The sequence below is a fragment of the Macrosteles quadrilineatus genome, unplaced genomic scaffold (genome assembly GCF_028750875.1).
Source record: "Macrosteles quadrilineatus isolate MER2022 unplaced genomic scaffold, UCM_ALF_1.0 Scaffold_1__1_contigs__length_201487025, whole genome shotgun sequence".
Lineage (NCBI taxonomy): Eukaryota > Metazoa > Arthropoda > Insecta > Hemiptera > Cicadellidae > Macrosteles > Macrosteles quadrilineatus.
In genome coordinates, this window is record NW_026542594.1 from 159,061,576 (window position 1) to 159,076,857 (window position 15,282).

A 15,282-nucleotide genomic window follows, 5' to 3' on the forward strand; every position below is an offset into this window, starting at 1 on the left:
GGAGACAGTTAAGGAACTTCGAATCAATTGATGAAGAAGCGATAGAAGCTGTTGAAGAATATGAAACTATAAACCAAGAAGAACCAGCAACCCAAGAAGTGTAATTAAAGAAAAACAGTATAAAAGAGTGACCAAGGCGCGGTGTGAATTCAGTTGAACACTATACGTGGTGGTGTGTAGATAGGGTTAAACATTATGGATATAAAACCCTGTGTAATAGAATTTCAAGCATTTCGTGATAACAAAGATGAATTTGTGATAAAAGAATTAGTGATTTTAGATTTGATTACACATGTCGTATACCCGTTTATATTTGAAGCTCCATTTTCAGTAAACCAATTGAATGACAAAGCAAGAAGAACAAACAAATGGATAACTAAACATTTTCACCATATTCAGTGGAACGAAGGATTGATAAGCTATAAGCACTTGAACAATATCATGTATCATTTTTCTAACAAGTTTTCCCATATTTATACAAGAGGATCGGAAAAAAGACAATGGATACAACAATACACATATCACGATGTTTTCGACATAAGAATGGACAAGGATCATCAAATTAATTATGGACCTATTTGTACTTTAACAGATTACTCTTATCGCACAGTAACACAATGTGCACTACAAAACGCATACCGATTAGCTAATTTTCTAGTTCTTCACTATTGGGACAAAAATAAATTCAAACAGCAACAGTGGAAGTATTACGAAGGAAATAGCAGTGGAGGGGGGAACGTGTGCTATAAATACAGTGGACAGTCTCAGGATCCTCATCAGTATTACTCCAGACATCGCAGAGGCAACATCTCACAGGGTAGTCCTAATCAAGAAAATGGCTTCACAACAGTTTCTCCAGTCTTTGGTGGATCAGTTCAACACCCAGTCCAAATCCAGCATTCTAAGTACTAAGAAATGTCACGAATTGAAGGAACACAAACACTACATCGTTCACGAGCTGAAGAAGACAGAAACTTCACATGGAGACGCAATTTTAGCATCACTGAGCGAGGCACCGTTTTCACCAGGTGATGAACCGAAATTTCAAGTTTATCTTCCAAGACGATTTGTGCAGCAACTACAAAACGAAGACCTGCGAGGTATTCAACCAGGATCCCTCTATTTGGTATCACACGGAGTTTGCGGAAACAATTCCACTGAACTATCTCTACACATCACCCATCAATGTTAGTTTTAAGTTTTTTTCTGTAAATAACCATCTATGTACATATGTTTTTGTCATTAAAAAAATAAATAAAAAAATTAAAAGAGGAAACAACATATCAGCATATCATTAATTCTATATGCTGATATGTTGTTTCTTTTTTTAAAATTCAAACAAATGACCTTGAACTTTTTACTATAAATAACAGGTCTTACACGCAGTTGCTCTCAGTCTTGTTTAAACAATTCACCGAGCATCATGTCACAGCGTAAATACAATTTACCTTTTGTTTACAAATCCAAATACGATTTGGATAACTATTGTTGTAATTTAAAATGTTTTAGAAAGCCTGAAAGTAAAGTTGATGGAAAAGTTTGTAAAAAATGCGAGTCTGTTGGCTATTGCAAATGTAGGTGTAAAACATATCAAGACAAGCATCAAAATTACATACACGATCTAACACAAATGGTTAACCTACTATGGAAAAATGTAGACTAACTTGTGGCAGATGCATGAGAGCTGCTGACTCTTGCACTATAAATAGCAGCTCACAACACATTGCTTTTCATTCTTGTTTTAGAATTCAGTCGAGCAACATGTCACAGTGTAATTCCAATTCATCTTTTGATCCCAAATCGGAATACGATTTAAAATACTATTGTTGTAATCTAAAGTGTTTCAAAACACCTGAATGTCAAGTAGATGGAATGGCTTGTAAAAAATGTGAATCGTTCTCCTATTGTCAATGTAATTGTAAAACGTATCAAGAAACACGGAAACATCACTCACAAGACAAGGGACGTAGAATCAAAATACATTTAAAACGGATGGAGTGATACCCTCATGATGCTCTCCCCCACCTCTACTACTTTCCCCCACCCCTACTGCTTTAGCTCCGCCCACTTCGTCAGGGACCTGCACTTCTTTACACGCAACAGTCACTTCGCATCCAGCTCTTCACCAGTCAACTCAACCTTTCTCGTTTACTTTGCACAAGATGGCCAACCTACAACAACAACAACAACAACAACAACAACAACAACAGTGGACAAGTGATATTGAAGACTCTGACCTACACCAAGCATGCATCGAAGCAGAAGAGCAGGAGCGAAAACGAAAGGAAAAAAAACTACTTCAACTGCTAGAGGAGGGGAAAGAGATTCGACGCAAATTTTATCGTGTTTGGTGCGCTCAGCCTCGAGACAACATCGAATGGGCCGAGCACAATGCAGACATGGCAAGATGGAAAGAGCTCCATAATACAATAGAGGAGTTGAAGAAGTAAACATCCAAGTACAACAAGCGTCGCCGAACTACACAAAACGGCCTTTATAAAGGCCACCAATAAACTCATTCGTTTTACACTTTAGCAGACGCTCACTCTAGATACGTACGTTCGCACATGTTTTCCTTATTTATTGTAATAGTATGTAAGTTATTGTCATTCCTCATGTTTTATACAAATAAACAATAAACAAAACAAGGAAGCTATCCTACACTACAACTGTAGGCTAGCTTCCTTTTTTTAAAACACAAACAAATGACCTTGAACATCATATGATCATCCTTCGTGACGTCACCTCAAATCCGCTATAACTACGCCATTTCCGCCCCTATCTTCAAAACAGCTGATGGCGGAGAAACCCTAATAATGGTCTACTGGCATAATAAAAGAAAAAGTATAGACATATTTATAGGCATATTTTATACAGAATATCCAAGATTATACATCAGTTTGAACGTCACTAACGACTGATAACGGGTTAACAGAATAGCATGGCCTATTATACAAAATTATGTACACTAGGGAGGAATCTTGTATATAGGATGACAAATGATTTTTAACAGACCATGGTGTCCTTTGGCGTAAAGCCTAGCTGTAAGCTTGATAGCATATTCACAGCCTAATAACTAAATGTGTACGAGTTGAAAGAACCCGGAAAGGGATTGTATCAAAACAAGAGAAAATTCTTACGTTGAATATTGCGTCCAGGGGTGCATAGCGTTGAAGCCAGAAGCATTAGGCAAATTATTGATTTAGATTTATACTTTTATTTTTGTTTTATTTTAATTGCATACTGAGGTCAATAACATTTCACAAAAGGTAAAATAATTTCAAGTTTTCATACATGTTTTCAATCCAACAAGTTTTAAAGTGTAACTGTATTATTACAAGACTGTGTACCCAATTTTAAATTCCGGCATATCTTTGTTAAATAAATTGCATGAGAATTAAAAAAGTTACATCATTATTTAAACTATAAAGACACATGGCATTTATATTACTGTATAGTTTGTATAGTTCGCTTTAGATTCCTTTCGCCTACTACATACGATAGTTACGATAAAAATGGTACCATCATCTTTAGTTTGATTACATGAATTTTACAAAAGCTGTAAATTTCAGTTTTTGTCGTAGTTAAGTGCAGCAGGAAAAGCGAAATGACGCTGACATTCCAATGAATAGTGAGTACATCGTTATCAGTGAATAGAGTCCACAGTTCTTCAATGAATAATGAACAGCCATAATCACGTTCACCTAATGTTACTGAGCAAGTGGAGAGTGTTTAGCCTACCTTAATGAATGTTTACTGGTTTTTGTTTGTTTTACTATGTACTGAATACAACTCGTTCATTCAAAACCGAGGTCAATTCGTTCATTTTAAATAAAACTTCATATAAAATGACTTAAAAAAACCTTATTAAAAATATTATTGTAGGATATCAAAAATTCTAAAATACTTTTTATGACACATAATACTTTTTAAATCAATCTAAGGAAATAGCCCCTTTAGCTAACAAGGAAGTGTGTATATTTAGATTTCCAAACAAATGACAATCCAAATGTGTATGTATATATTAACAAACTAATGTGAATACAACCATGGTCAGTGTTCTAAAACTCCCAAGATAACCACTAAATCAGTAAACACGGTATTTCACTTTTAACTTTTAAAACTGGTAAGTTTTGACATTACTAGCTCAGTCTTATATTACTTCAGCCTACTCTTAAAACGTAATGGGAATTACTGTCTTTGTATATCCTTAGACACGATAGTATTGCACTGATAAGTAACGTATGGTAACTAGACGAATCGAATCTGTAGGAAATTACAGTAAAACATCTAAAATTTATATTGGGGTTTGGATGAAAAGGAATTTAATTTATCATTGTGACTGACAGAGCTTAGTAAAATTTGTGTTCCTTTAAATTGATATTTGTTTCAAATGATTTTAATACTTGGTGATCGTATATGTATGAGTTAAATTAAGCAGTCGGTTCAAAAGTTAAACTCTTAGACTAAGGATGGTATGATACACAATCCTATATTACTTTGGATTTTTTAAGAAATATTTTTCGAAACTGCAATCCATTTAATAACAATCAAATTATACATTGACATCCTTGCTCATCTTTTACATCGGTAAACAAAAGCTACACCTTGCCAAAAATTATCATGTTTTTATTCACAGCACGATATATAAAATCTCTGCCGTTGTAAGTAGTAATTGCATCAATAATATTTGATAGATGTATGGATATAAATATTCTGCAATAAGAACGACGAATGTTAGTTTGTTGTGAACGTTTCACAGAGAGAATAATCCACATTAGGAGTAGCAGAGCCAACGCAGAGTCTATATTTACACAGAATAATTGGTTTGTGAGAGTCACTCTAGAGATAGGCTTGGGATTTTCTGGTCAAGGGAATTGTTGTAGAAGCTAAGTTGAACACTTGCTGTAGATAGATATATCCTTTACTGGAATCTCTGTTTTTAAAGTATGAACCTTTAGTGTATTTTAAAGTATAAACCTTCGTAATGATACTCCTTAATCAGATTTATGAATTATAAATAGATTTTGAAAGTAAAGCCCGTATCAATGACATTTGTTTATTGGTCATTGTTTACAAGTAAAAAAAACTGACCAAAATAAAAAATAAAACATCGATTTGTATAGTATTCAAAGAATAAATTTATACTTTTACGGATTGACATATGTATACACAACAATCTTTAACATTATAATTTGCTGAATATTTAAACACAATCATAGGTTTGAACCAAAATTTCATGTTGTGGATGGATTATTATTTAAATAAGACGCAATGTTTTCTAAATAATATTTTAACTAATTTTAAACTTATATCCGTTTTATTTTTTTTATTTTTTTATTTGGATTATTGTTGAAGCGGAGGTTTTCGTAGTAAATTAATAATTAAGTCTGAGTTAGAAAAATACCAAGGTGTCATTGAGTGCTTTCACATACAAGTTAGACCTAACATTCAATATCCTCATGTGACAGGGTGAATTATACAATAATGTAGAAAAACCATCTCCACATCTGCAGTGATATATTGATAACTATAATAACATATCAATAAGGTTCTAATTAGAGGGTCTTGTTTTATGAAAGTGGTTTTAAACTAATTGTGAACTGTACTAAAAATCAATGCACAATTTGTCGCGTTACTTAACAGGAATAATTGTAGTAGTTTGAAGTAAAACATTTCAAAACTTGGCTGAAAAATAGGAAAATCTCATCGCGCAAATTAAAATTTGCTTAGTATAAATGTTTTCTCTGGTAGGGTTTATAAATTTATATTACTAAGGATTTAAGCACAAATAGTAAACAAAACCTTTACTACTACCATGCTGAAATAATCTTAAAAACCTTGCTCACTGACCTTACGTTCACGAATAATGAGACTTAAATACTTGGATTAGTGGAAAAGCGAGTAGTTAATTAAATTACTTAAAATAACATTTATCATCAGACGTTAAAAAGATAAAAAAAACATTAATAAGGATGATAGAATTATGACGGATTTTGATTGCCCTTGAAATATTATTGGAGCTTGCATAGTGTGATAATCTCAATTTACTTAAAAATCACTGCTATATACAACCTCACAATTATTTCAAACTGTATTTACTGTAACTGTTGCAACGTTCTTGAACCTGGGTTATTTAATTTTTATGCATTGTTAAAATATTTTATCTAATTTATAATCTTGAAACCAAAAGGCTTCAATTAAAAAATGCCCCGTAAATATACACTGTTAATTTATTAAACAGCATAGGTGGATGAAAACACATTATTTGCAATCAAGTATATAATGTTAACACACCCCAAGTATTAAGATTACCCTATAACTTATTATAAGACTTCAAAGGCAAATTATTTTTACGGATATTTGAAAGCATGTCTTAGAACCAGTATCATTATTTTTTATTCTTACCGTTATTTCAACATAATAAATAAGTTTAACATAATTTATTTAACTACCCATATTTATCCACTATAACATTTAACTTAACTTTTTAACTATAAATTTACTTGACTCTTTAATTTGTTAATTTTATTTCATTCACACCACTATTGCAACATAGATAATACCTTTTTTTTATTTGGACTTAGCTAAATAGTAAATGAATCGCCATACCATATAGTAAAACAGGTAACATAGATAATACTGGTTTTATTTTTCCACATTTTTTCATTGATCTTCAACGAACCAAAATATCGCATTACAAGATAATAAAATGCGATATAAACATATTTACGAACTCTTGGTACTTTGCTGTGATTTGTTTATTGTGAATTTATTCACAATATAAGGCAATTAATGTAAACAGAATAATACTTGTTTGGTAATTAAACGTAATTTTAGCCAGAAAAATTAAATGCGAATATACTATCTGAATAAAATATAATTTAAACATTTTATCACACCTCATGTGTTCGCTTAAAACGGTTATCCGTTGAAATACAGATTATCACTTCATAAAACATATTCATTTTTTAATTCTACATGTCATATTGAACTACTAAATTAGATAAATGAATGCATTGTAGACCTATAGGTTTATTCTAAATTATAATTACACTTTTTAACGCTGCAAATGAAAACCAAACAACCCATCATAAGGTAATGAAAAAAAAATTAAAGAGGAGATTCTAAATTTATTTATTACATTAAACTTTATTATTGTTATCCTGTTTTTTTTGGGTAGTACTTGCACCGACGTATATTTAAACAAACAAATGTTCGGCGTATGGATATATTAAATGGAAAATTAATCCAGCGATGAGCCTAGATTTTACCATGCATGTATGGTAACACCTTTTTCCCTATAAACTATTTTCATGAAAACGTCACATCATTCATGATAACAAGCGTACAACAGTTTTTATATATTGAAAGGAATAGTACTTTTGAGCCTAAATTCAATCTGAAGGGTCAAAGAAGCTCAGACACTCACCGTGCTTACACACTCTATATCAACTTTTCCAATATAACTTTGTTCTCAACGGACAGGGCTGTATGTCACACAGGAATTGACTTTTCTTAACAACTTTCTAAGCAGGTATATTTTGACTGATTGATGTACATCTACGATTTACAGTTGATCCGCTCTAAAGGATTCAAATTTAACTTAAGTAAAAAAAAGTTGTCGTACATTTTTGATTAAACTTAAATGCTAGAATAAGAATAATTAGAGGTATGAGAACATTATTCACATCTCATATGAATGCCAATATGTCAACATAATAAGAAAGAATAACTGATGATTATAGGATGTATACAAATAATGACCATACAAAGTATTAAACCCATTATAAAACAAACTTTAATCACACCGAAATTAATTGAAAATTAGGCTACAAATTACGAAGTTTTTTTTTTAATAATGAAATTAGACTCGCGATAGTAATTAACCTTTTAAAAGCCCTACGCTTCGTTGAAAACTTGTAATCACTGAGCTTGAAATTCAATTATTGGAAACTTTTAAGATGTCACCTACCGTAAGATACAATTATACAATCATTTAGCTAATGTTCCAAACTTACTGAAATATTATGTCACCTAATTTAACCAGAATAAGAAATCTGAATGTTTTTTTATAATTTTTCTACACGTACAGACTTCTTATAGATTCTTTCTACTCCAAAGTCTGAGCTGTAATCTCCAATGAAATATTGGATGGACTGTTTGGCATAAGACGTTAGCTAGCGGGACTCATACTATCTCTTTTGATATCCATCACTACTTACTGTCTAGCCAATACAGAAGACTTACCCTAAATATATTTTATGGCGTAACCAGGTATAAAGGCTTATATAAATATTACTTTAGAATGCTAAGAATCTTCACTTTAATATAAATTATATTTACAATAAATATGCTTCAAAGTCTCCGAAGCAGTATCAATTTAAAAACCATATTTTTCATGTTATTCACTTACAGGATATCAAAGGCTTGTGTAGTAGGTCTAATAATCTATTCAATTATAATACATTTCTCAATCCCCATTAATTTTGTGGTTTAATATGTAGACTGTATCAACTAACTGTTTTTATTTTTTTTTCTATGGTTTCCACGAGATTCATATCTCGTCATCCAAAACAAATGATATTATCAGTTAAATATTTTTAAATCTGTTTTAATTTTGTTATTCATATTTTGTATTCAAGGTTTTACCTCTTTTTCTTTGTTAATCTTTAATAATTATGTTGTATAATGTTTTCATTATTTGTTTTTATTTAAAAATATGGATACAATGACAATCATATTGGGTAAAAAAATTGAAAAATAAAATTATATAATTTAGGTATACCGGTAGCTGCTGCAGTCTTTGGATTAGAGCGAGTGTTTAACAACAAATTTATACCATTTATACATAAAACCATTTAGTTGTGAAATTTCAAAATCGTTCTTTAGGTAGTAATGCTGTAAACACAAAGCTAAGAAATGGTAAGATAATACAGCCGCTCTTGGTAAATAGCTTCTTAGTGTTTTCTGATAATATCTCTGTTATTCTAAGGATACGCAACGGCCCCGCATTTACGCGTTTTCTTAATAATTTTCTTACTAAATAAGACAAATTCAAAGCAAGAACATTTAGTTACATACCTTAATTTCTTGAATGTGAACTGATCTGATGACTGTTGCAGTTTTTTTTTCTACAATTGTTAGTTTTACTGTGTTATTAAGATGTTTTAGTTGATATTTTCATGTTTCGAATTTAGATTTCCATAAGTAAATATATAAATATTTTTACTTATTTAAAGTTTCTTCAATTTATTTTAATAATAATATTAAAATTTTAAAATAATCCCTAAATACAAAAAAGATGAATACTATTGAACACCTATTCAAAACCTTAAATAATATTTTTTAACAGTCTGTAATGTCAAATTGCCAATCGGCGATTGTTAATTATGAGAAATATTCAGCCAAGCTCGGCAGGTTAGAAGGCCCTTAACTACAGCTCTAGCTTTCATGTCCTTCATATGTTTTATGATACTTCTTTGGCATTTTGTTGACCCTTACGTCTACACCTGAATATTTATGCCTTGTTTAGTTTTAAGTTATACGTAAAAGTTATAATATTATTTGAGTTATCGCAATTTAAATTATCATATTTTCCATTACTTAATCAGTGAGTATTTTTTTGCAAGTAAACATTCAATATTTTGTTTTCTGCGCGGGGATTGAGATACAATGATTTTATTTATCACAAAAATGCTTAGTCGTACTTGCAGAGACAATTATTTTTGGAATCATATTTTGACAACTTTTGACATAGCTCCTACAATAATTAGTCTCTGAACTAAACTGTGTTTATCAAAATGTTTGGTGATATGATTACGAACCAAGCTGTTCCATACAGTACAATACGTAGCTAAAACATATTGGATTTTTTCTCTTACTTTCATCTAATTTGCATAAAAATATTTAAAAAAGTTAGGTATTTTTTATATGCGATTTTAATAGTGGGTAATTTCTTGTTCTATAGTATAAATACAAGTATTTGATTGCAATTTATCATGTGATGCTTATATGACTTGATTGGTTTAGGTATCCTTCTTCTATAATACTTCATACTACGTTAAACATGTATGTACATGGATAGGTTTATGGGTGTTATATTATTTTCCATTTATAATTAAAGTGGATTACAGTTAATTAGGCAAAGATGTGTGCATTTTATCCTCTGAACCTTTAGTTATAATTAATGAAAAAGTGTATAACATGGAGTTGTACACTTCGAACTGATTATGAAGAATGTTTCTAATGGTGAAAGTTTTACAGGGGTTCTTATTATTATACCGTACTTTGACTGAGATTCCATTTTCAAAGGACGTAGCTTAAGCATTGCATATCGTGCTTTAAACTCTATTGTTATGTGAGTATTCCAAATTGACTCAATTGAATACCTTTGTAAAACACGCAATACTTTTGAACCATTTAATTGGAAGAACTTATTATATTGTATCATTGTCCCAGAGCTTGCACGACAAAATACAGTCTTAATAAGGATGTATCTCGTATCGTAACCTTTTATAGTGTTAACATGATATCCTAGCTACTAGCCAGCTGCTACCATAAGGGTTTAGGGATATGGTTATGTTAGAGAATATCTCCTCAAAATCATTTTAAAAACCCTTGGGGTGTTCCGTGACCATAACCGTTAAAGTATTGCACATAGAGAATGGACGTAAAATTTTAATCTTAAATTACTAATTTAAATCAGGTTTCTTTTTAAAAACAAAGAAAGAGGACAATTGATTTGTATACTTAAAAAGAATATTCTTATATGAAAAAGAACAGACACAATATATAGCTGCAAGGTAAGATTCAAACTGTTATTACTACAGTGTTCCTTTTTAGTTTGAGGACATGTAGTTTATATAATGCCTTATTGTATCAAATATAATACATAAGGTCATCATGAGTCACAGAGGTACCAACTAGTCTGTTCAGTGGAAGAATAACTAGAACAGCTTACTTACAGCGTCTTAAAAGTTTACATTAGAACATTAACACAGATTCAGGCCTCTTCGAACATAACGAGTCCCAGATATTTTAATTCAAAAATAATTATGAATAATTAAATTAGTCTCAACTTTGTTTGAAATTGTTTTGTAAGCTTATACGGGGGAGGGGTGTTTGTTATTGTGTCAGGTTTAGCATTTTTGGTAGATATAACGTGTTTTTTAAGTTGCGGTATAAGGTTCAACATTTACTACGACTTATTCCGTATCCATAAAACTTAGTGTCCCCCAAATGCCTAAAATAACAAAAAAAGATTGTGTAGTATTTATTGAAAAAAAATAAGAAAAAACTACAGCTAAACAAAAGTATATTTGTGATAACAACTATTCATTACACAATTCTTCCTAGATGTCATATTTCCTAGCAATTTTTTTTTGCTAAAGAAACCATTTGACCCCAACAGTTTCGAATATCCAATTAAAACTTTTACTAGCAAGTAAAAAAGACACTCATAGTTTACAAGGAAATCTAGAACCATATTTGTGAATCTGTTTGTTTTATTTATTTTCTAACCCCTTTCTTAAACAGACATAGCATAGTGCTTTAGTTTTATATTGATAAATGTTTGAAACTAACATAAGGGTTTTGTGAACAAACCATCCCTAACTTTCTGCAGGCGTAGTAGCTATACTACAGCCACTAATTTATCACGGGATCCCACCACGTGGCTAACCTCATGACATGGATCATTTATAATAGACAATTAATTACTAGCGGTTATTATAACTACCTGGTCTATATACGCTACGCATACTATCAATAACAGCAATGTGTTAGAGACAATATACAGTACCTAATGAAATTAATTTGCTTTACAATATGTACATAAAATCGTCATTGTACATACTTGTAAAGATTAAGAGTTTGATCTTTAAACTAACTTAATGCAGAAATTAACTTAAGCTTATGTTTCTGCTGGATTAGTTTAAACTCTTAATAATGCTAGACCCTAACATATATATGTAAGACTATGACTGTAGGGATATATGCAACTAGCACTTTATAACTGAAAAGGTATAATGTTATGTTTATTAACCACAGTTTTGTTTAAAATCCTTAACTTGATTATTTATTTTGAATGTACGATTAATTCTAGGCATAAGCTACAATTTGACGTTGCCTTCTTACTAATGTTTTGCCAATCCTCAATTATGTTTGACACAGTTGCCAGCAGTTTTGACAAAAATTAATGTGAACTTGAGTACCAAAAGAAAAAGCAACATGTTAACTTACACATTACCCAGCAACATTACCCAGCCATAAAGTATTTAATGAAAAATCACAAGCATTTAATTTTTTTTCAATGTTTTTTATAAAGTTTTGAATATGGTGAAAATAACATTAAAAGACTAAAAGTGGTGTCGCTCAAAGAACGGAGCCAATGTCGCTCTGATAATCCTAATTGTCGTCGTATATAGTGCATTGATACATTTTCTTGTGTTCGATAAAAATAGCTAGAAATTATAAAATTGATGTTGGTGACAATTTGTGATGGAATGTTATATGGCAGTACAGGCACTGTTGGCTAGGTTTTCTCCTAATAGTACTTCTATATTCTATTTTGATTGGAACAAATGACCGCGTGATCAAAAATAAATACATACGTTGACTATGTCATATGATTACTTTCATTGTCAGCATTTTTTTTTTTTAGTCAGGTACCTTAATTCATCACAATAAGATCGGGTGTCTTGAAAAAGAATCCTATTTACTTAAATGTAATGGTGTAGATGTCAGTTAGATGCCCTGATTGTTATAAATGTTTCTTTAAAAGATTAATCGCTTGGGGTCACATATTGCCCGGCGTAATTCAATTGTTTCCTGCTTTCTCTGTTGTTATTTTTTGTAATATTTTGCAACAAAGTTCGTTGCTTTGCTCTCGGTGTTTTCATTCCCTTGAAAGAGAAATATTTGTTAAGTTTTTTTACGAGTGAAAAATTATTACCAACGGCAAAAACTCGTTTTCCTCATTACATTAAAAGGTTACATATAACATTACATATAAATTAAATATACTCATTACATATAAATACAAAACATATATATTGTTTTGCCGTCAAATTAGGGATTTTCTAAATGGCAATCAAACAAAAACGCAATACTACACGTTACAACAATTAATTGTGTGTTTATTTGAACTCAGAACTTAATTAGTTTTCCTCTTAACATATGATAATTCATACTAGCACCAGATGAAATAATCAAATACATTGCCTTCACATATATTTTAACGCTTTGTTCTTTGAATTAGGTGTTGCGGGCTTATGGGAATTTGACAATTATACGATTAAGATTTGGCAATAACGATTTATATACACTAATACCGTTTAATTGCAAGACTTATAACCTAACGAAACTTAGCTGAGCTTATCAAATTCCAAAATTGTCCTTATTTACAATATTCCTACTTACAGCTTATTTATCACAGGATACAGAATTTATGACTATTTCTGTCACTACACTACACAGTTTTTAACACTGTCACTAAATTTCACTGACACACATTGGACTCTGACACTGATTTTCACAATGACTGACTCTGCCGAATGTCGCAGGGGGCTCCTAATATAACAGGGGATTTTATATCTTCTAGGTGTCTTCCGACTCACAAAGGTTCAAAACCCAGACCGGCGCCGCGCCCCAAACATTTGGCATGCGTGAGACTCTCTGGAATGTTCCTACCACTCAAAAACATAGGTAAGGGGAAACTCTAGTTAAACCCTAGTCATTTTCTATATTAAAATAAACCAACAAAAGATGTATTGAAAGTAAAAAAGTTGTTTACTGTAAATTTTACTTTAGTTAACAATATCGACATTTGACCAATTTTATATAACTTCTTGTACCAAAATTATAAACCTGAAAGTAGAGAAATACGGAAAATAACACTTTTAATAATATATTCAAATTTATAATGTTTACTCACATGATGGTAAATACACAACATGTTTTATTTCACGTATGTTGCACTTAAAATGCTGACCAAGAAGTTATTAAAACTATGAACTAACAAAACAAAACTGTAAACAAAACTCGACTGTAAAATCAAGATTATTACAATTTCATCAATCATCAGTTTGTTAGGTTATGTAATTTTTTTGTAAAATAGTAGTTGCCGTTGAAACAAATAAATAAATAAATCATTAACAACAGTTAACTGGTTTGAAATAATTTAATTCTAACGATTGCATCTAAATATAAAAAAAAACTGTTGCATGATTATAATCCCTAATTACACTTTAATACATTTTTTTTATAATAATATGTAACGCATCTTAATACGCATATACATAGTAGCAGAAAGGTTATTTGTCTTTTTGTACGTTAGAATATTCAAAGACCCATCATGTAACTTGCCACTCATGTATTTATTGTAAAAATTTTGTTTACTGCGTGAATAAATAAATAAATAAATACATATTGTTTACTTGATAAATAAACACCACTCACATCATACAGTAGCATTTGTAATGGAACCTTGAGGGAAATGGCTTTAATAATAATTAAAAAGGTGGACTTCTGCCCTTAAGGCAGTCTTTAAATCCTGCAATCATCCAAAATTTGATTTAGATTTATGATAGTGAAAAAAATGTTGAATGAACAGTATTCATAAATGTTTACACAGGCTTTGTTTTTAAACAGGGGATTGATAACTACATGTAATAGGTGAGGGATTGAAGCGATTAGTTTTAAGATTGATAAAGGGGCCACACGTAACCCAACTGGACTGTGTGTAATCAAAGATAAAGGAGACCACCACAGAGGACTAGAGTTTCCAGTGGAACACTTCAAGAGAGAAACTGCTCCGGCTCTGATCTCAACGTCAAGTTACAATCCAATAACTTTAAAACCGTAATTTTATTTTAAAACGTGAACTATAATGTTTAATCACTGTATTTTAGTGTTAATGCGTAATATTAAATCCTTTATGAGTCTTCGATTCTATATGTTTCCTAAGAGTCCAAACATAATCTTACACCATTATAAGTTTAATAAAATGAATACACTTATTTTATAATCATACAATTTACTTATAAAGTTTTCAAGAATGTAATAATACATTTCTCAATCCCTATTTATTTAGTGGTTTAATATGTAGTGTTCTGTAATATTCAGTGTAATTGTGATTTGTTATAATAATGCTTTCTTATATCTAAAATGAAATACAGATGGCATTGATTTTTTAACTTGTTTTAATGTTTAAAACAACATGTGATTAAACAATGAACTAATCTTTTAGTAATTTTCTTAGTTGAAAACAAACACATCAAG